This window comes from Acanthochromis polyacanthus, chromosome 22 (genome assembly GCF_021347895.1).
Source record: "Acanthochromis polyacanthus isolate Apoly-LR-REF ecotype Palm Island chromosome 22, KAUST_Apoly_ChrSc, whole genome shotgun sequence".
Taxonomy (NCBI): Eukaryota; Metazoa; Chordata; class Actinopteri; family Pomacentridae; genus Acanthochromis; species Acanthochromis polyacanthus.
Window position 1 is genome coordinate 4,795,176 of NC_067134.1, and position 23,486 is coordinate 4,818,661.

General features: G+C 39.2%; 3 protein-coding genes and 1 long non-coding RNA gene across 37 annotated transcripts in view; 2 read left to right on the forward strand and 2 right to left on the reverse strand.

The window, feature by feature from the left end:
- LOC110972485 (zinc finger protein OZF-like) overlaps positions 1-23,486 on the forward strand; it is a 657,596-nt gene that overhangs the window by 175,867 nt on the left and 458,243 nt on the right. Inside the window, exon 2 of one of the 2 annotated variants that reach the window (XM_051942972.1) lies at positions 1,135-1,236. The exons of the other annotated variant lie outside the window; for it this stretch is intronic. The gene's annotated coding sequence lies outside the window, so the exon portion shown is untranslated. The remainder of the gene's footprint in view (positions 1-1,134; positions 1,237-23,486) is intronic. 2 annotated transcript variants of the gene reach the window in all.
- LOC127531946 (gastrula zinc finger protein XlCGF26.1-like) overlaps positions 1-23,486 on the reverse strand; it is a 217,991-nt gene that overhangs the window by 146,259 nt on the left and 48,246 nt on the right. The gene's annotated exons all lie outside the window — the stretch shown is intronic.
- Positions 1-23,486, forward strand: part of LOC127532011 (zinc finger protein 615-like) — a 190,934-nt gene that overhangs the window by 115,146 nt on the left and 52,302 nt on the right. The gene's annotated exons all lie outside the window — the stretch shown is intronic.
- On the reverse strand, positions 18,953-22,800 carry LOC127532063 (uncharacterized). Its single transcript, XR_007939310.1, has 2 exons — positions 22,213-22,800; positions 18,953-19,201 (listed from the first exon to the last, which is right to left on the reverse strand). It is a non-coding gene; the product is annotated as an uncharacterized LOC127532063 (long non-coding RNA).

Here is a 23,486-nt window from a genome sequence, read left to right on the forward strand (position 1 = left end):
GACGCCAATGTTATTTCTGTAGCTTGAAATACAGCGACTTTTGATAAAATTGGCCTTGTAGCACATTGTCTACCTTACAACGATTTGAAAGAGGCATCGTTCATGTTTTGACAACATATATCTCATGAGTTATTGATGCCGGAAGTCCGAATCTGTGAATAGCTTTCCAACTTTACCGAACTCCGCCAGATTCATTGTAAACTAAACTAATGCACGTGCCTGAGTTTGCAAAGAACTAAAACTGGACTTAATTTACAGCAATTTAGGCTGTACAATGGGCTGATTCATACGCCAATTGCCACGATTCATAATCTCAAATTATGTTTGTTTTGTTATTAAGCCTCCTTAGCCTCCTCATTAGCCTCCTTGCATTAGAAGGCTAATGTGTCACCGGCCCGGCTCGTTAGCGTGCAAGCTAAGCAGTACCGTCTTTCGTCCATAAACTGTATATCAATTAAAACAGTACAGTTTCATGAAATAAATAAATTACAAGAAGTTGGATGTGTTATTTACTTGACCTGTGAGGCGTCACCTGCCCCGGTAGGTCCACCGGGTCCACCCGGCGTCTACTCTTTATAAATGGCGCATGCGCGTTTGGAGCAATCTGTGTTCGATTACCTTCCCCTGTGACCTATGTGACGTCATTCCAGTATTTTTCTACTCGTACCCATAAACTTGAATTCGTCCTCACAGGGAAGACTTCGTAGAAATTAGAGTTGCACTCACAACTTTTAGGTTCATACTCGTAAAAACAATCCTAACCCTTAATTTATCAAACTCATGCATATGACAGCAGAATTTTGTGTACACATTTTTTATTAACATACAAACGTTTAACATTACGAATACGAATGGTTAGAATTGTGGATGAATACTTTTGACAGTAATCTTACTCCATACTGCAGTAGCATCTTTATGTTCTCTTTATTCTCTTTTTCCATGTCTGTTTTCTGTGTATGTTCCTTATTTTTAACACTTTAAGTTCATTTGTATCAGTTTTAGGTGAAATTGAAAGGAGCTAAAAGTGAACTATTGAGTTGAAATGTGTCCTCTATGTTGGCTGATGAACATATTGGACAGTCTGACACTTGTGTATAGAGTGGTATCCTAATGAAGATGTGTTTGATGTGACAGGTGATTGGCAGGAGGAGGAGAGTCTGACGGAGGAGCAGAGGAATGTTGGCAGCCATTTAGTCTTAGCTCAACAACGGAGGAAACATGGATTCTTCACAAAAAGTGAGAAACATACCACTGTAACATTATTATCATTAATTTGTTCTTTAAAATGTCCAAAGTTGCTCCAGTTGGTTAGATGGGCCGACCAAAGCCAGGTGACATTGGCTGGAGAGATGTAGCTCTGCAGAAGCAGCTGTACTGAGGATATAATGGTGGACTGCTAGGAAGCTGCTTGTTTTTTGTTTGAGGCTGAACTAGCTGCTGATCATACTTTATGAAAATGTCTTGCATGTTGATGAAGAAAAGTGACGGAAGAAAAGTCTTGTTTTTCAAGCAAGTTGTTCAGGAAGGTAAAGAGCAGCATTTTCTTTGGTAGAGAATAATACTTTTGAGCATTGTGAGTTTACCAGCCTTTTCCTTCTCAAGAAATTCAGACAGTTGAACCCTAAAGTTTACTTACACTGTATAAACGACACATAACCCTTTTTTTTAATTTACACGATCTGACATTAAATCTGGCAATGCTTCTCCTGTTTTATGTTCGTTAAGATGACCAAAATTATCTTTAAATGCCAGAATAATGAAAGAGAGATTTTTTTTGAGAGAGAGAGAATTTTTATTACTTTCTTCACAATCTTGGACTTGACTATGGACTTCGGCCATACTATGTTCCAAAGGAGTTCAGTCACATCATAACAATACTTGTATATATTCCACCCAAGGCAACTGACTTGGTTCCATGTGATGTTTTGCATGATACTGTAGCGAGGATACAGACTCAACTCGGGCTGCAACTAGCGACGCATCGACGAATTGTCTGAGCGCGATACGTCATCAAAAGCGGAAGTGAACGCGCAATGCAACAAAAATCTCCGTCCAACCGGAGCGCGGAACACGGACGGACATCGGCGCTGCATCGTGCATATATTATGTATGCACGATAAAGCACGGAGGTCCGCATGTAGATACAGCTGTGTAGTAAACGCTGACATCGGCGTTTACGATAGATCGCGGATGTCCGCGCTGCGTCATGCGTACATAATATATGCACCATGCAGCGCCGATGTCCGTCCGTGTTCCGTGCTCCGGTCGGACGCTGATTTCTGTTGCATTGCGCGTTTACTTCCGCTTTTGATGACGTATCATGCTCAGACGATTCGTCGATGCGTCGTTAGTTGCAGCCCTAGACTCAACATCCTGAGGCACTTGTGAAATAATGATACAGTGCCTTGTGAAAGTATTCGGCCCCCTTGAACTTTTCAACCTTTCGTTACATTTCAGGCTTCAAACATAAAGATATAAAATTGTAATTTTTTTGTCAAGAATCAACAAGTGGGACACAATCGTGAAGTGGAATGAAATTTATTGGATATTTTAAACTTTTTTTTAACAAATAAACTGAAAAGTGGGGTGTGCAATATTATTCGGCCCCTTTACTTTCAGTGCAGCAAACTCACTCCAGAAGTTCAGTGAGGATCTCTCAATGATCCAATGTTGTCCTAAATGACTGATGATGATAAATAGAATCCACCTGTGTGTAATCGGTCTCCGTATAAATGCACCTGCTCTGTGATAGTCTCAGGGTTCTGTTTAAAGTGCAGAGAGCATTGTGAAGACCAAGGAACACACCAGGCAGGTCCGAGATACTGTTGTGGAGAAGTTTAAAGCCGGATTTGGATACAAAAAGATTTCCCAAGCTTTAAACATCTCAAGGAACACTGTACAAGCAATCATATTGAAACGGAAGGAGTATCAGACCACTGCAAATCTACCAAGACCCGGCCGTCCCTCTAAACTTTCACCTCCAACAAGGAGAAGACTGATCAGAGATGCAGCCAAGAGGCCCATGAGCACTCTGGATGAACTGCAGAGATCTACAGCTGAGGTGGGAGAGTCTGTCCATAGGACAACAATCAGTCGTACACTGCACAAATCTGGCCTTTATGGAAGAGTGGCAAGAAGAAAGCCATTTCTCAAAGATGACCATAAAAAGTCTCGTTTTAAGTTTGCCACAAGCCACCTGGGAGACACACCAAACATGTGGAAGAAGGTGCTCTGGTCAGATGAAACCAAAATCCAACTTTTTGGCCACAATGCAAAACGATATGTTTGGCGTAAAAGCAACACAGCTCATCACCCTGAACACACCATCCCCACTGTCAAACATGGTGGTGGCAGCCTCATGGTTTGGGCCTGCTTTTCTTCAGCAGGGACAGGGAAGATGGTTAAAATTGATGGGAAGATGAATGGAGCCAAATACAGGAGCATTCTGGAAGAAAACCTGTTGGAGTCTGCAAAAGATCTGAGACTGGGACGGAGATTTATCTTCCAACAGGACAATGATCCAAAACATAAAGCCAAATCTACAATGGAATGGTTCACAAATAAACGTATCCAGGTGTTAGAATGGCCAAGTCAAAAGTCCAGACCTGAATCCAATCGAGAATCTGTGGGCAGAGCTGAAGACTGCTGTTCACAAACGCTCTCCATCCAACCCACTGAGCTCGAGCTGTTTTGCAAGGAAGAATGGGCAAGAATTTCAGTCTCTCGATGTGCAAAACTGATAGAGACATACCCCAAGCGACTTGCAGCTGTAATTGCAGCAAAAGGTGGCGCTACAAAGTATTAATGCAAGGGGGCCGAATAATATTGCACGCCCCACTTTTCAGGTTTTTATTTGTTAAAAAAGTTTAAAATATCCAATAAATTTCGTTCCACTTCACAATTGTGTCCCACTTGTTGTTGATTCTTGACACAAAATTAAAATTTTATATCTTTGTTTGAAGCCTGAAATGTGGCGAAAGGTTGAAAAGTTCAAGGGGACCGAATACTTTCACAAAGCACTGTATCAGGAGATTTCAATCATGTCAGCCTCTCCTCTCATCTGACTGGATTTACACAGTTTAACTGCCCTACCAGAGAGAATAAAACCCTGGACCTGCTGTATGCCAATGTCAAAGAAGCTTACAGAGCTACTGCCTTACCACCACTGGGCAGCTCAGATCATAACTTGGTTTATCTGAAGACCTGTTATAAACCTTGTGTGCTGAGACAGCCTGCAACTAAAGTCAAAATCAGAAGATGGGACTCCTCAAGCCAGTGAAGCTCTAAGGGACTGCTTTGAATCAACAGACTGGAATGTGCTTCTGGAAACAAATGAGGACAGTATGAACATTGACAGACAGGTTGATTGTTTTACTGAATACATCAGCTTCTGTAGAGACACAGTCATACCTGCAAAGACTGCCTGCTCTATGGAAAACATCCTGTATTGTACCAAAAATCAAATGTCCAGCTGAACTAAATGACGAGAGACCTATTGCCCTGACCTCACACATCATGAGAACTGTGGAGCAGCTGGTTTTACGTCTACTGAGGCTTGAGGTCAAAGACAAACTAGATTCCTTGCAGTTTGCTTACAAAGAACACATTGGAGTGGATGATGCCATCCTCTTCATGCTTCACCGTGCCCTGACTCATCTGCAAGAACCTGGAGTTTATGTGAGAATCATGTTCTTTGATTTTTCAAATGCATTCAACTCCATCCAACCCACCATCCTCAAAGACAAGCTCACAGAGATGGGAGTGGATCCTTCCTGTGTTTCATGGATCACAGATTACCTGACAGGAAGGCCACAGTTTGTCAGACTGGGAAACTGTGTTTCTGGGACATTAATGAGTAGTACTGGGACTCCACAAGGAACAGTTCTGTCTCCATTCCTGTTCCCACTGTATATATCTGACTTCAAATACAGCATTGAGTCCTGCCACATTCAGAAATACTCTGATGACACTGCTATCATGGCATGTATCAGAAATGGACATGAAGCTGAATACAGAGATCTGAGAAGTGCCTTCAGTGACTGAAGTCACAAAAACCTATCCCTGCGCGGCAGGACTGAAAGATTCAGGAAATCTTTCTTGCCATTATCAATCAGACTGTTTAATTCAAAAACAAAAATTAGACCAAACAATTGAATTTCCCTTCGGGGATCAATAAAGTCATTCTATTCTATTCTATTCTACAATCAGAAGTTTGCATACATTGAGATTGCTATGCCTTCAAGATGACGATGTCCTGACTTTGAAAGCTTTTGATAGATTAACATGTATTTTCAGGCCCCCCTCAAACACACTGCTTCCTTGTGTGATGACATTAGAAAATCTAAAGAAATCAAGACAACAAAGACATCAGGAAGATATTTGTGGGCCTCCGCAGGTATGGTTCATCCTTGGGTGCAATTTCCAGATTGCTGTGGTTTGACATTTATCTGTCCAAACAATTACATGCACAGATCAACACCATGGGAATGTCAAGCCATCCTACTGCTCAAGATGGAGATTGGTTAGGATTGTTTTGGAGGAAAATGTGCTCATCAACCCCAGAACAAAAGCAAACGACCTTGTGAAGATGCTGGCTGAGGATGGCCTGAGTACACCATCCCAACTGTGAAGCACGGGGGTGGCAGCACCATGTTGTGGGATTGTTTTTGCTGCAGGAGGGACTGGTGCACTTCACAAAATAGATGGTATCAAGAGGATAGAACATTATGTGGAATTATTGAAGCAAAATCAGCCAGCAAATGAAAGCTTGGGCTCAAGTGGGTATTCCAAATGGACAAGGACATCGCTGGTGCAAATCTAACACTGTCCTGGAGAAACTGTGCACTACTGACTTAGAACTGCTTCCTGTTTCACTGTGCCCTCCATATCTGCCTGATGAATTTCCCCAGATTTTTGTGAAACTTGTCTATATTCATCCAAAGGCCAGTGAAATAAATGCCTGTGGGCTTATCCATCAGGTCATCCAGAGACCACTGCACACTAAAACACACACTGAGAGACTTCCATCAGTACATCACATGCCCCACAAGATGAGACAAAATCTTTGATATGTTACAACAATGTGAAAGGTGCTTCTGCTCTGGGTTCCTCTGACCACAGCTGCATCCTCCTTATCCCTGTCTACCACTGTACTGAAGCAAGGCAAAGTGCAGAACATCAGAGTGAAAGTTTGTCACACTCTGCAGGGATGTCTGGAGGTTACTGACTGGGACGTGTTTAAGGAGTCCTCAGCTGATATTGATGAACCGACTCATGTTGTGAGCAGCTGGGTCACAGACTGTGAAACCAGTGTTATTCCTGAAAAAACTGTTAAACTATATCCAAACACTAAGCCATGGCTTTCTAAGAAGCTTAAAGACCTACTGTACAGAAAGAAAACAGTCTTCAGAGAAGGAAATACACTAAATCTGTATAACCGACAGAAGGAAATAAAGCATGGGACGGCATGAATCTGATCACTGGGACTAATTAATGTGTCAATGAGAGAGTTCAGCTCAGTGGTTATAATTCTGATTTAGAGCTAGCTCGAAGTCTAAACAGTTTTTCTGTCAGGTTTGACTCCCATGATTTTAGGGCTAAACATGCTAAACTAAAAACTGTCTCATGTCAGCCTCTCCACAGAATCCCTTTCTTGATGTGGGCAATGTAATCTGGTGTCTCAAACAGTGCAGACCAAAGAAAAGTCCTCTACCTGATTACATGGGTGGCCGTTTATTGAAAACTTTTACTACGTCTGACTAAATGACCAAGATTGGTGCCGATGTCCCTGTCTATCTGATGTTTTGTTTGATTTTTCTTTAAATGGCTTTTATTTTGCTTGTAATTGTTTTACTGTGTTTTTTACATTTTTAAAACATTTCATTTAATCGTTGCTATTCCTTTAACTGTTTTGCTGTTTTGTTGTTTGATGGTGAACACTTGTGGAACTGCTGCACAATTAATTGCCTGGGTCGTTGGGGTCAAATCCAGAATTCCCTGGCAGAATTACAGATCTTTTCTGGACTGGCATCAACATCTGATCCCCTAGGAGAAACTAGAAAGTGTTGGTGGTCTGAATTGACCCTGCTGCCATTAAGACCTAAATCTGGACATTGATGTTGTATGCTTTTCATATTGTACATTTCTCCAGTAATGTAACTTAACGGAAAGTCTGGGGATCAAGAGATCCTGGTGGTACAATCCCATCAGTCCCAATTCTGCTTTGCTTTTCATGGTGATCGACAGATTTTACTACCCAATATTCTAAAACTACCGTGCAGAAAGCTGAAAACTATCGGCCTGTGAAAATAGTTTTGTTGACATTGTGAGTGTGCTGTTGACACATTTCCAGGTTTGTAATGACAGAGCTGCGAGCATGTCTGTAGATTCTTGATCTTGTTTCAGCCTTGTGTCCAACTCCATGGAATTGAGACTTTTAGGTAAAATTTTTTCATGATTGCTCTTCCATCACTGCCTCTGTTTTTATCTTTGTCTTTTGCTACAGAAATGTAAACACAGCAATGGAATGAGATGTCGGACCTCTGAGAAGGATAAGGATGGTTCGGCAACAACAGCAAAAAGAGATGAATCACTCAGTTGTGAGCAATGTGGCAAGACTTTTATCACAGCAACAAAGCTAAGAATTCATACTGTGGACAAATCATTCAGCTGTGATCAGTGTGGAAAGGCTTTTACTGACAAGAGTAATCTAGCAAAACATCAACTCATTCACAGTGGAGTTAAACCATTCAGCTGTGATCAGTGTGGAATTGCTTTTACTCACAAGAATAATCTAGCAAAACATCAACTCATTCACAGTGGAGTTAAACCATTCAGCTGTGATCAGTGTGGAAAGACTTTTACAAGGAAGAGTCACTTAAAAAGACATCGACTCATTCACAGTGGAGTTAAACCATTCAGCTGTGATCAGCGTAGAAAGGCCTTCACTCACAAGAGTAATCTAGCAGGTCATCAACTTATTCACACTGGAGTGAAAATGTTCGGCTGTGATCAGTGTGGAAAGGCTTTTACTCTCAAGTGTCACTTAAAAAGTCATCAACTCATTCACAGTGGAGTTAAACCATTCAGCTGTGATCAGTGTGGAAAGGCTTTTACTCACAAGAGTACGTTAAAAAGTCATCAACTCATTCACAGTAGAATTAAACCATTCAGCTGTGATCAGTGTGGAAAGGCTTTTACTCACAAGAGTAATCTAGCAAAACATCAACTCATTCACAGTGGAGTTAAACCATTCAGCTGTGATCAGTGTGGAAAGGCTTTTACTCACAAGAGTACGTTAAAAAGTCATCAACTCATTCACAGTGGAGTTAAACCATTCAGCTGTGATCAGTGTGTGAAACCCTGTACTCAACATGAACAGTTGTTGATCCATCATTGCCCCCATTCTGGTAGAAAGCGGTACCACTGTGACTCCTGTGAAAAAACTTTCAGCTCCCAAAAGAGCTTAAAATGTCACCAACGCATCCACACTGGACATGATTTGTGGATATGTGATCACTGTGGCGAACCATTTGTATTGTACTCACAGTTAAAAGCTCATGAAGTGACCCACACTGGGGTTAAACCATACCTTTGTGACCAGTGTGGGAAACGCTACAGCTGCATTGCATACCTTAAAATTCACCAACGTGTCCACACTGGGGAGAGACCATACAGATGTGACGAGTGTAAGAAGACTTTTACAACTTTGGGTTCCCTGAAACAACACCAGCAGATCCACACCAGAAAGAAAGCATTCAATCAGTGTCACAGTGAGGTATGTTAAGACTGGTCTCAGTCACAGTGTACACACAATTATGCATTTGATAATTTTGGCTATAGCTGCAAAATTGTTTCAAAACTGTTTTTAACAACTGTGGTCAGTTGAATTCTGTTCACACATTATCAGCTATCGTTCAGTCTAACCTGTATTCGTTTTAACACAGAAATCTGGTCCAGGTTAATCTGGGGATGTAGGTTAGATTAGGAATTGTGATGTAATCAGACAACTGAATGTTAAATTCCAACAGGTAAAAATGTCTTCAGATGTCATGTGGAGTGCTCTCTATCTCAGGCAAGGCATCAGTTCTTCAATGCTGCAGGAAACACTGACATTCTCTGTGTTTGTGTGTTTGTTTTCCAAGCAGAACGGAACAGATGGACAAAACCCTCAGACTTGTCAGCACTCTGCTAATGGTGAACAGTGCTGCTTTGACCAGTCTGGACCAACGTCCAACCAACAAGGAACCCTACAACAGCACCAGCGTATGCACACTGGACACAGACTGAACCCCTGCCAAGAAGATTTCTCCATGCAGGGTTCAGTAAAAGTTCATGAAGTCCTCCACAAACTTAAAGTCCTTGAGATCCGGCTTCACAGAATTCAGGTCTAATTTCTTGTTTAGTGTCTTCATTGCTTCGTTGCAATTCAATTCAATTCATTTCAATTTTATTTATATAGCGTCAATTACAGTCAAATCGTCTCAAGACGCTTTACAGAACCCATATGCCTGACCCCCAGAGCAAGCCCAAAGGCGACAGTGGCAAGGAAAAACACCCTTTTAACAGGGAAGAAACCTCGAGCAGAACCCTGCTCTAAAAATGTTGCAAAATCCATTCAGAGGAAAGCTGTCGTTAACAGACGTGACTGGTAAATTAATTTTTGGGAAGATTTTTACAACAATTTTCTTGCCAAATTTGGGGGATTTTTTGAAAAGAAAACTTTTAAGAAATTACTGGAATTTTCTTCCTGAAGGTTTTGCAAATTTTCATAAATTTGTGGAATTTTTTTTTGCTAATTTTTTATTTTTTTTTAGACCAGGAGACAATGTTTTATGGTGCCTGTAAATGAGGACAACAGGAGGGTTAAAACATTAAAAGGCAGCATTATTAAGGTTTCTTTTATGAAACGTTTTTCATCAACAAGTACACAAAATAGATTAAAAATATAATCTAATAATATTTACTGATTAAAAACTTTGAATTTCTTCTTTATGTTGTTCTTATGCATAACTCACTATTTCAAACTGGCTCATGTTACTTCCATGTGATCTGCCATTAAAACGGCCACATTCTACCATAAACACTGTAAATAATAACACCTGCTCAAAGTTAAAGGCCAACATACGACCCAAACATGACATGGATTTGGTGCCACTTTGAACTAAGATGATCTCTTCTGTTAAACAAACCATTGATTGTGAATTTTTTTTCCAGATATGAAGCTGCTCCTTCCAGGTCCACAGACAGTAAACAAAACAAAGCTCTCTGTAAAAACCCTCAGAATGTTGAATAGAATAAATGTGGACAGTTTCACGACTGTAAGAGAAGATTTCTAGATCATTTTGTGTCTCATTTGTGTCATTATGTGTTTTGTTTTAGTCAGTTTACATCTTTCTGTCTGGTTTTAAACAGTTCACATCTTTTCATGTTTTTTTTTTTTTTTTTTTACTATTTTCATCATTTTTTGTGGTATTTTTGATTATTTTGCATCAAGTTTTGGTCATTTATGTGTCTAATTCAGGTAATGTTACTTGTCTTTATGTTGTTTTTTTGTCCCATTTTGGTCATTTTATGATTCATTTCATGTGTCTGTAAGGTTGTTTTTGTTTAAAATTGTTCATGTTGCTCATATTAGTCATTTCATGTCAGTTTGTCCATTCTGTGACTCATTGGCCATTTCTGTTTCATTTTTCATCTTTTTTGGTCTGTTTTGCTCATTTTATCTCTCATTTTAGTCATTTTGGACCAGTTTAAGATAGCTTTTTCATTTTGTACATTTTGTGTCTCATTTTCGTCATTTTGTTGCTAATTTTTGTGCCTGGTTTTGGTCATTTTTTTCTTTCATTGTTGTCATTTTTCCTTAATTTTAGTCCCATTTTGGCCACTTTTGGTCTTTTTTATGTCCATTTTGTAATTTTATGGTATTTTTCTGTCTTGGTCGGATGTTTTATGTTCCATTTTGGTCATTTTGTGTCCCATTTGAACTGTCCCATAACATTGTTGGACAGTTCAGTAGACTCTGTTTGGGTCTTTTTCTCATCACTGAAATATTTTGTCCTTTTGTGTCTCATTTTTATCATTGTATAGATTAGATCCAACTTTACTGTCATTGCACAGAGAACAAGTACTAAGACAGTAAATGCATTTTTTAAAAGTCCATTGTGATGTCAGAGAGAAGAACTAACAACTGTTACCACATTCCATATTCTGAAGAAAAACATGGAAACACTTGAGAAAGTCAGTTTAACACACAAACCTTGGAGATATTGGAGAGTTGTGGTGAAGATTTCAAGTGTGAAACTTGTGAAGACATTGTGAGCAAAGACTGTGACAGAAAAATGAAGCCTCCTCAGCCAGATACACACGTGGACAAAATTGTTGGTACCCCTCAGTTAAAGAAGGAAAAACCCACAATTCTCACTGAAATCACTTGAAACTCACAAAAGTAACAATAAATAAAAATTTATTGAAAATTAAATAATCAAAAACAGCCATCACTTTTGAATTGTTGATTAACATAATTATTTAAAAAAAACAAACTAATGAAATAGGGCTGGACAAAAATGATGGTACCCATAACTTAATATTTTGTTGCACAACCTTTTGAAGCAATCACTGCAATTAAACGATTTCTGTATTTGTCAATGAGCGTTCTGCAGCTGTCAACAGGTATTGTGGCCCACTCCTCATGAGCAAACAGCTCCAGTTGTCTCAGGTTTCATGGGTGTCTTCTCCAAATGGCATGTTTCAGCTCCTTCCACATATGTTCAATGGGATTCAGATCTGGGCTCATAGAAGGCCACTTTAGAATAGTCCAACGCTTTTCTCTCAGCCATTCTTGGGTGTTTTTGGCTGTGTGTTTTGGATCGTTGTCCTGTTGGAAGACCCATGACCTGCGACTGAGACCAAGCTTTCTGACACTCGGCAGCACATTTCTCTCCAGAATGCCTTGATAGTCTTCAGATTTCATCGTACCTTGCACACTTTCAAGACACCCTGTGCCAGATGCAGCAAAGCAGCCCCAAAACATTACTGAGCCTCCTCCATGTTTCACCGTAGGGACAGTGTTCTTTTCTTCGTATGCTTGGTTTTTGAGTCTATGAACATAGAGTTGATGTGCCTTACCAAAAAGCTCCAGTTTGGTCTCATCTGTCCAAAGGACATTCTCCCAGAAGCTTTGTGGCTTGTCAACATGCATTTTTGCAAATTCCAGTCTGGCTTTTTTATGAGTTTTTTTCAGCAGTGGTGTCCTCCTTGGTCGTCTCCCATGAAGTCCACTTTGGCTCAAACAACGACGAATGGTGCGATCTGACACTGATGTACCTTGGCCTTGGAGTTCACCTTTAATTTCTTTGGAGGTTGCTCTGGGCTCTTTGGATACAATTCCAACGATCCATCTCTTCAATTTGTCATCAATTTTCCTCTTGCGGCCACGTCCAGGGAGGTTGGCTACTGTCCCGTGGGTCTTGAACTTCTGAATAATATGAGCCACTGTTGTCACAGGAACTTCAAGCTGTTTAGAGATGGTCTTATAGCCTTTACCTTTAAGATGTTTGTCTATAATTTTTTTTTCGGATGTCCTGAGACAATTCTCTCCTTTGCTTTCTGTTGTCCATGTTCAGTGTGGTACACACCTTTTCACCAAACAGCAGGGTGACTACTTGTCTCCCTTTAAATAGGCAGACTGACTGATTATGAGTTTGGAAAACACCTGTGATGTCAATTAAATGACACACCTGAGTTAATCATGTCACTCTGGTCAAATAGTTTTCAATCTTTTATAGAGGTACCATCATTTTTGTCCAGGCCTGTTTCATGAGTTTGTTTTTTTAAATAATTATGTTAATCAACAATTCAAAAGTAATGGCTGTTTTTGATTATTTAATTTTCAATAAATTTTTATTTATTGTTACTTTTGTGAGTTTCAAGTGATTTCAGTGAGAATTGTGGGTTTTTCCTTCTTTAACTGAGGGGTACCAACAATTTTGTCCACGTGTGTAGGAAACATTCAGGTAAGACAGAAGTCCAGACAACGAGCTGCAACTCAGCTCCAGATATCAAACTACACACTGACATGTTAGACTGAAGTTTTCACAACACTGACAAGCTAACATTTGCTCATTTTGTGCCTTATTTTGATCAGTTTGCATCCTTAGGGTTGTTAGTGGATAAAATGTTGTCATTTTTCATCTCTTTCTGTTGTTTTTGTTCCATTTTGGTGACGTAAAGGCTGTTTTTGTTGAATTTGCTCATTTTGTGTCTCATTGAGGCTCATTTTCATCATTTTGTCTCTAACCTTGGTCACTTTTTGTCTTTAGGATTGTTTTTACTCCTCATTTTTCCTGCTTTTAAAGTTTTTTGTTCCAGCCTCTGAGCCTCCAGGAGGAAGCAGAGAGAGTTCAGTCCAGATTTAGATCTGCTTGTGTCCTTTTTTGTTGTTTGGGCCAATAAAAACTTTGTTATAATCCTCTCTGGTGTCATTCCTTTGGAAATGATAGAGTTCAGTAATGTTCCTTCAGTCAGTGTTAATTTTAGAATCCTCAAACAGCAGTAAGAGCAGTCCTTCAGTCCATAATCCCAGTAGAACAGATATTCTTTGCAGATCATGTTGAATCACCCGTCCAAAGTTATGTGGTAAAATCCCTCATGCTCAGAACTGTTGTCTGGTTTGCATCAAGTGACTACCCCACAACAACTCCCAACAAATATATTCCAACAGGTGCATTTTATAACATCACTGCTTCTCTTCAGAATTTGCATATACGGTGACATCATATTCAATTTACATACGTGATGACAGCACACTTTAATTTACATACACGATGACAGCACACATCCTCCCCCCTCCTCACTTGTGCACTTCCCCCATCCACCGACTTCATGGCCCCCGCGTGGTCCGGATGAACCAAAACCACCTGTTTAGCCTGTTTAGCCCTTTCATCCGGTCTATTCATGTATTTGGTTCATCTGCAGCCCAGCACAGGCTTCCGGTGGAGAAACAGGAGAAGCTGATGTCAGCGTCTAAACTCTCACTAACACCCACACTGTACATTTCTGCTCACTGCACACAGACTTACAAGAAATCCCCCCAAAATCTATACAGAGTTAATGAACCTTTACTGTGAGCATTTAATTCAAGTTTATCTTAGTTCCAGACTACTTGCTCCATCACCAAGTTAGTAATCTCTTGGTTTCACAGGGTGATCAAACTCTTCTGTAAACATCTTCATTTCATAGTGATCAAAACCTTCAAAGCATTCCCATTTTCATAGTAATAAAAACCTTAACCACATTAATCTCCTCTGGTAACCAAAGCCCTCACTGCTCACAGTGAGATGCTGCCCCCATGTGGTCACTTCAAAACACAATCAAACAATCCTCTTTATTGCAATGAGACTCTCCTGTGACTCAGTTGCTGCTAAACCAGGATTATAAAAGACAAGTATTTAAAATAATCATCTCATCACTTTACAGTGAGGCACTCTTCTGGTTTTTACACTGTTTCAACATTTAAAGAATATAAAAAAAACAGGCATTTGGGTAGTTCACACACATTCATCAGGTTATAGCATTGTTTGATTATAAATCACAGGTTATAATATCATACTGTGTTCCCTTATTTTGCTGTCACTCTGCCAGAGCCCCATTCTTATGCCTGATTCATGGATCTCATACCTGTATGATTCTTGACAGACTTTAAATGTATTTTTTATAATCCTGTTAAATGTTGAGTAGAATAAAGCAGATGAAAAACAAACAGATGATATAATGTGTGTTTGTAATGAAGAACTCGGAGTCAGGATTTTTAGTTCTCATTTCATCACTAGAACAGGACTTAAAGACTCACATCAGGATCAAGTGTGGCTGCACAAAAAGCTGATTTTCACTGTGAAAATTGTGTCATGTTACAGAATCCTGTAACATGACACAATGCTGACATTTATTATTGCTGGGGGCTTATTATTGAATAAAATCATCTACAAGGCTATATGTATGTACCTCAGTTGCTGAACTCTGAAGGCAAGACAGGGGCTCCCAAGAATTCTTCCATTTAATTCTGCTGTTTTCAATGAGATGAAAATAAGATACTATTAAAAAATAAAGCAAAATACTATTCATACTAACATGTAATTGTGTAATGATGTAGTGCCCTGCCACAATAAATAAGTTCTTAAAATGGGTCATCATAAAACAATACAGCACATCATAAACGGATCTCAGAAGAAACAGCTTGCAGTTACCACATTTTACTTGTTGTTGTTGGCCTTGTTAATATATATATTTTAAAATATTATCACGCATACTGTACACAAACACTGTATGCATGAAGATGAATAAAATTACTATACATGTACAACAGCATCATTCATTGAAGTGTAAACAATAACAGTCTGGTGAAATAAAAGAATATTAGCATTAGATTTTTTTGTTAAATGGCCAAATTCTGGTACCCACACAAAGTAGTATTCATTTCCTTTTGTTAACTGCCTATATTTACTAACTCTACAATATCAGCCAGTCAGTCAATTTACCATGTCTAAGGGAAATATTAACATCAGATCCAATGTGGGATAGTACTCCTTGTGCTGCAGAGTGACCACCTGACCCAGATGATAGGTTTCTAGAACAATTGCAAATGAAAGTAGAAAGACTAAGTCCTGACACTGTTGGAAGAATTTTGTTCAAATCTAACACAAATAACTCTGCACTTTAAATACTATAGATTGGCTCATTAGAAAATAAAAAGCTGTTTGCTGAAACTTACTTTGTCTTCTGTCCTTCTAATGATCTTTGAAAAAGGAAAGCTCCCTGTATTGGATCTCTCGGTGCACTCATCACATTGTTCTCATAAATAGATCAAAATTAGAACAGTTGAGAGGTACTGTTGTGAGTGCAATGTCAACACTCATGATTTGTTCACGTTGACCATTGTTTTGATGCCATTTAACAGAGGGGACTAGAGCAACACTGTAACAGGCTTGATTTTCTTTTTATGCACAGCCTTATAGTAGTACATGACCAAACCCTCACTGAATTATTCAGACACCTTAACAGCAATGTAATGTGGTATGGAAACTCAATAGAATCTAACTGTACAATACATCCAAATGTAAACAAATGACACTGCAACAATATCTCAGTATTGAAATAATACAAACATTGCTCTATAATAACTTTCACTGACTCAGCAAATAGACATAATAGGATTGACATTAAAACATGTACTACATATTGATTAAAGATAATACACTTGTTTTATATGAATCAGTACATGCCATGTTCAGTTTCACTCAGAAATGTCCAGTCTGTCTTCTTTCACTCTTTCCACATCATAGCATAAAGACTCTGCATGACATCAGAGTCACAGGAGTAAATTTTACTTGACCAGTCATCTTCTATGAGAGCATTAGAAATTAAAATACTTCCATTTTGAAATCAGCATGTCAGTTGCAACATCACAAAGCAACATCATGCTGTGTAAACATGTTTTTTTTCACCTATAGCACTTGGTTAAGTGTATTAAAATTCAGATTATAGTCACTACTCTGGACAAATTTTGAATGATATTTTTTCAAAACATACCCTCATTGTGTGATTGTGCCATTTGTCCTCTGGGGGACAAACTCCGTTTCAAATCATTGACCATCTCCCAAAAAAACTTGTTTTTTTTAAATCATAAACTGTGGAGATTTACAATGCTATCTATGAAATATTAGCTCAGTATGTCAGACACTTTCTTAGAGGTTTTTCAGTGGACTGCAGACCCAGTTTCACTCATTTTTTTATTTTCTCACATTGAAATTTGAGGCTGTTTGAAGATGAATATCTCAAGAACAATTCTAGATAAAAGCCTGAAACCTTCACTTGTTTGTCTTGCTAACGTCAGCAGATCAGATTGCTGTTAAATACAGCAGTGGAAAAAGGTTTTTGGACATCCCATACATTTGTGAAATAATGCATTAAGAATCACTTTGAGGTCTTCAAGAGTCATTTATTTTAGTACAATCATAAAACTAAACACATCCTAAAAAAAGACATTAAAACTGAAAATGGACTGGTTCCATAAAATATTTCTTGTTAACAACAAACCAAAAAAAAAAAAATCATTTGTATTTGTGTCTTTCTGATGCAGCCACACCCTTAGAAACACACAAAAAAGACTTTTCAACAAATATTTCATAATATTTAAGATTGTGTCAAATTTTCAGGGTGTCTCTGTGCTTGTGCTAGCCATTCGCCACTTCTCCATAGGCGAAGCCTTCCTCAGGATGGCAAAGCCATTTTTAGCATGTTTAGCCACGGTGTCGAAGCTAATTTTGCCTAATAAATGTGAAAAAAGGGTTAACTTGCAACTTTTTTGTAATTTGCCAAGCGATAATCAAAGAAAATAACAAACTGCGTGACCTTTACTGAAGAGCGCTACCGAGTATAACCGGAACGACCTGAATGCTTCCAATCATTAATAGATGCACACTGTCACGTGTCTCGTCTCAGCCAATCAGAAAAAAGGATTCGGACTCATCCAGGTGTTGTGCAATTTTCACACTGCCCGGAAAAATCTGACTCCCCCACGCGTTCAGCGTGTGACTTACTTTTCACTCTGTGGCCACTTGACAGGTTTTTCTGTTGTACGTTTACTGCTTTTGCTGTTGTTTTTGGGTTAAATGTGACTAAGTACTGACCTGCAGACATGTTTTCCTGTTAAATATGATTAGGTGACATGTTTCTCCTCCTCTTCTCATCCGTATGTGCGCACCCTAAATGGCATTGGGGAGATCCTACGCTACTCTCAGCTTCACTCCTATGAGGACATCAGGACAGGACAGGGTATAGTCGCCAAATATTGTTCACATTCCATCAGTGTTCTACACGTGTCATTAAAATAATTGTTCACTGAGAAAACTTCATATCTCCTTACTTAAAATCGGACTCCCGAAGAATGCAAGATATCAAAATATGTCTGGTATTTATGTATAAAGTCTGTAATATAAGTATAGTTCTTAAGTATAAAGTAATTTATTGTTGTTATTTTTATTGGGCCAGTTAACAATATAATAGAATTGAAATTCCCACACCTGGGAAATTATTTGCTACAACAGCTAAAACACCAAATTACAACAAGTTTAAAAAAAACTAATTACAGTCTGTAAGAACAGAATAATAAAATAAGGGGCTAAATGATCACAGTATGGCAGATTAAGAACAGAGAGACCATTTCAAAACTAGGACTTTAACAGAAATATGCAGGTTGAGTTAAAAGTGCAGATTGTATGATATGAAATAAAATCTGGAGTCAGATTTTTCTGGACCACTTGACAAAATCTGTCAGATTTTCTACACTTTCTCTCCTGTAATGACTACTTCACACAGCAGCAGAGGTGCAGATGTTGTAGCTGAGAAAGTTTGGAGAGATAAATAGATGATAGATGATAGATGATCGATAGATAGATAGATGATAGATAGGAATCCTAAGGCCAGTAATCTCCTCAATTATGATTAATCATCAGAGAATCACTGCCAGTGTCATGGTAATGACTGGATGCAGCTAATTTACAAAGAAATGATTCTGAACTACATGTCAGCTTTCAAAGATTGGACTTTTCATAGAACACTTCATGTTTTTATATTTACAGATGGACAGACAGGAATCCTAAGGCCAGTAATCTCCTCAATTAATTATGCTTAATCATCAGAGAATCACTAAACCAGCTCTGCATCTAACGGGTTCCTGCAGCCCAGAGGGATCTCAGGAACCATTAAGGTGGTAATTGAGGAAATTCGCCCTGCTGCTCACTGCCTCCATCCAGACGTCTATCCCTCTACCACTGATAATTCATTTAACTGAGTAACCACTTTGAATGGTTTAATTAATTTACCAGTCACGTCTGTTAATGACAGCTTTCCTCTTAATGGATTTTGCAACGAAGCAAAGAAGACACTAAACAAGAAATTAGACCTGAATTCTGTGAAGCCGGATCTCAAGGACTTTAAGTTTGTGGAGGACTTCATGAACTTTTACTGAACCCTGCATGGAGAAATCTTCTTGGCAGGGGTTCAGTCTGTGTCCAGTGTGCATACGCTGGTGTCGTTGTAGGGTTCCTTGTTGGTTGGACGTTGGTCCAGACTGGTCAAAGCAGCACTGTTCACCATTGGCAGAGTGCTGACAAGTCTGAGAGTTTTGTCCATCTCTTCCGTTCTGCTTGGAAAACAAACACACAAACACAAAGAAGGTCAGTGTTTCCTGCAGCATTGAAGAACTGATGCCTTTCCTGAGATAGAGAGCACCCCAAATGACATCTGAAGACACTTTTACCTGTTGGAATTTAACATTCAGTTGTCTGATTACCTCAGAATTCCTAATCTAACCTACATCCCCAGATTAACCTGGACCAGATTTCTGTGTCAAAATGAATATAGGTTAGACTGAACGATAGCTGATAATGTGTTAACAGAATTCAACTGACCACAGTTGTTAAAAACAGTTTTGAAACAATTTTGCAGCAATATCCAAAATTATCCAATACATACAGTGCCTATCATAAGTATTCACTCCCTTTGATGTTTTACCCTTTTATTGCTTTCATGAATCAATCATGGTCAATAAAATGTAGCTTTTTTTAACAAAAAGATTTATTGGAAAAAAACTCTTTAATGTCAAAGTGAAAACAGATTTCTATAAAGTAATGTTAATGAAAGAAAATTATATAAATAAAAATAATTGTTTGCATAATTAATCACCCCCTTTTTAATTTAATGGTCTAATTCAATAGAGGTCCATCAAATTGTTGCCAATAGTCTCACAATTAGTGAAATGAAGATCAGCTGAGTGGTGTGGGTGTGTTTCAAGTGATTGAGTTGTAAAACTCCTGTGTCTGAAGGGTCCAGAGAGTGGTTGATCAGTATTCCTGGCTACCATTACACCATGAAGACAGAAGAACACTCTAAGCAACTCAGGGAAAGGGTTATTGAGAAGTACAATTCAGGGGATAGTTACACACGTGGACAAAATTGTTGGTACCCCTCAGTTAAAGAAGGAAAAACCCACAATTCTCACTGAAATCACTTGAAACTCACAAAAGTAACAATAAATAAAAATTTATTGAAAATTAAATAATCAAAAACAGCCATTACTTTTGAATTGTTGATTAACATAATTATTTAAAAAAACAAACTCATGAAACAGGCCTGGACAAAAATGATGGTACCTCTATAAAAGATTGAAAACTATTTGACCAGAGTGACATGATTAACTCAGGTGTGTCATTTAATTGACATCACAGGTGTTTCCAAACTCATAATCAGTCAGTCTGCCTATTTAAAGGGAGACAAGTAGTCACCCTGCTGTTTGGTGAAAAGGTGTGTACCACACTGAACATGGACAACAGAAAGCGAAGGAGAGAATTGTCCCAGGACATCCGAAAAAAAATGATAGACAAACATCTTAAAGGTAAAGGCTATAAGACCATCTCTAAACAGCTTGAAGTTCCTGTGACAACAGTGGCTCATATTATTCAGAAGTTCAAGACCCACGGGACAGTAGCCAACCTCCCTGGACGTGGCCGCAAGAGGAAAATTGATGACAAATTGAAGAGACGGATGGTTCGAATTGTATCCAAAGAGCCCAGAGCAACCTCCAAAGAAATTAAAGGTGAACTCCAAGGCCAAGGTACATCAGTGTCAGATCGCACCATTCGTCGTTGTTTGAGCCAAAGTGGACTTCATGGGAGACGACCAAGGAGGACACCACTGCTGAAAAAAACTCATAAAAAAGCCAGACTGGAATTTGCAAAAATGCATGTTGACAAGCCACAAAGCTTCTGGGAGAATGTCCTTTGGACAGATGAGACCAAACTGGAGCTTTTTGGTAAGGCACATCAACTCTATGTTCATAGACTCAAAAACCAAGCATACGAAGAAAAGAACACTGTCCCTACGGTGAAACATGGAGGAGGCTCAGTAATGTTTTGGGGCTGCTTTGCTGCATCTGGCACAGGGTGTCTTGAAAGTGTGCAAGGTACGATGAAATCTGAAGACTATCAAGGCATTCTGGAGAGAAATGTGCTGCCGAGTGTCAGAAAGCTTGGTCTCAGTCGCAGGTCATGGGTCTTCCAACAGGACAACGATCCAAAACACACAGCCAAAAACACCCAAGAATGGCTGAGAGAAAAGCGTTGGACTATTCTAAAGTGGCCTTCTATGAGCCCAGATTTCAGAAAAATATCTTGGTTTGGTTTAAATTCCTAATAATCTACTAATTTTTGGCCTAAATTTATTTCAAGATGATCAGTGGAATAAGCTCATGTTTTTTTTGTGACCAGTGGCATCTTTTCCGAAGAGTATAAATAGGGGCAACATGTTCTGGTTATTCTCAATTTCTGACCAGTATGGCCAAGAAGAAGGAGCTCAGTGAGGATCTGCGACAATGTCTTGTATGTGCCCACAGTAAAGGAAAGGGTTACAAGGCCATTTCCAAGCAGTATGATGTCCCTATGTCAACTGTCCAGAGCATAATCAACAAGCACAAGAATTTCAAAACTGTTAAGAATCTCAGTGGGCGTGGCAGGAAGCACAAGGTGTCACCCAAACTTGCCCGGAAAATCTGCCGAGAGGTCAACAACAACCCCTGGACAACAACCAAGGCCTTAATTAAATCACTTCAACAGGCAGGGACAAATGTGTCACAGTCCACCATCGAACGGGTCCTGCACAGAGGTGGCCTCCATGGGCGTAGGCCTCGAAAGACATCACTGCTCAAGAAAAAACACCTGGAGGCTCGTTTGGCTTTTCCTAGAGGTAATCTAAAGCAAGCATCTTGTGGTCTGATGAGACAAAGTTGGAATTATTTGGCCATATGGATGCTAAATACGTCTGGAGGAGAAAACGGGAAGCATACAACCCAAAGAACACTGTGCCCACTGTCAAGCATGGTGGTGGAAATATAATGCTTGAATAATTTTGAACATGCATTATTTTGAAAGTCAGTGAAATAAATACCTCTGAAATAAAGATTTTCATAAACTGTGTACTGTTGTTATTCCTTTACTTGTTGGTCACATATAACTCATAAACAAACTTGCTCAAATTTATTAATTCCATCACAAAAATAAAAAAATCATAAAAATTGCCAAGGGTATGAATAATTTTGAGGACAACTGTATGATAGGCACTGTAATTGTGTGTACACTGTGACTGAGACCACTCTTTACATACCTCACTGTGACACTGATTGAATGCTTTCTTTCTGGTGTGGATCTGCTGGTGTTGTTTCAAGGAATACAAAGTTGTAAAAGCCTTCTTGCACTCATTACATCTGTATGGTCTCTCCCCAGTGTGGACACGTTGGTGAACTTTGAGGTATTTAATGTCGCTGTAGCGCTTGCCACACTGGTCACAAAGGTATGGTTTAACCCCAGTGTGGGTCACTTCATGAGCTTTTAACTGTGAGTACCATACAAATGGTTCACCACAGTGATCACATACCCACAAATCATGTCCAGTGTGGATGCGTTGGTGATATTTTAAGTCCTGTTGGTGCTTGAAAGTTTTTTCACAGGAGTCACAGTGGTACTGCTTTCTACCAGAATGGGGGCATTGATGGATCAACTGTTCATGCTGAGTAAAGGTTTTCACACACTGATCACAGTTGAATGGTTTAACTCCACTGTGAATGAGTTGATGATTTTTTAAGTGACTCTTATGAGTAAAAGCCTTTCCACACTGATCACAGCTGAACAATTTAACTCCACTGTGAATAAGTTGATGATTTGCTAGATTACTCTTCCGAGTAAAAGCCTTTCCACACTGATGACAGCGAATGGTTTAACTTCACTGTGAATGAGTTGATGTCTTTTTAAGTGACTCTTCCGAGTAAAAGCCTTTCCACACTGATCACAGCTGAATGGTTTAACTCCACTGTGAATAAGTTGATGACTTTTTAACATACTCTTGTGAGTAAAAGCCTTTCCACACTGATCACAGCTGAACAGTTTCACTCCAGTGTGAATGAGTTGATGATTTGCCAGATGACTCTTCTGAGTAAAAGCCTTTCCACACTGATCACAGTTGAATGGTTTCACTCCACTGTGAAGGAGCTGATGGATTTTTAAGTGACCCTTCTGAGTAAAAGCTTTTCCACACTGATCACAGCTGAATGGTTTAACTCTATTGTGCATTAGTTGATGTCTTTTTAAGTGACTCTTCGTCGCAAAAGCCTTTCCACACTGATCACAGCTGAATGGTTTGTCCACAGTGTGAATACGTTTGTGAATTCTTAGCTTTGTTGCTGTGATAAAAGTCTTGCCACATTGCTCACAACTGAGTGATTCATCTCTTTTTGCTGTTGTTGCTGAACCATCCTTATCCTCCTCAGAGGTCCGACATCTCACTCCATTGCTGCGTTTACATTTCTGTAGCAAAAGACAAAGATAAAAACAGAGGCAGTGATGGAAGAGCAATCATGAAAAAACTGAACCCAAACGTTTCAA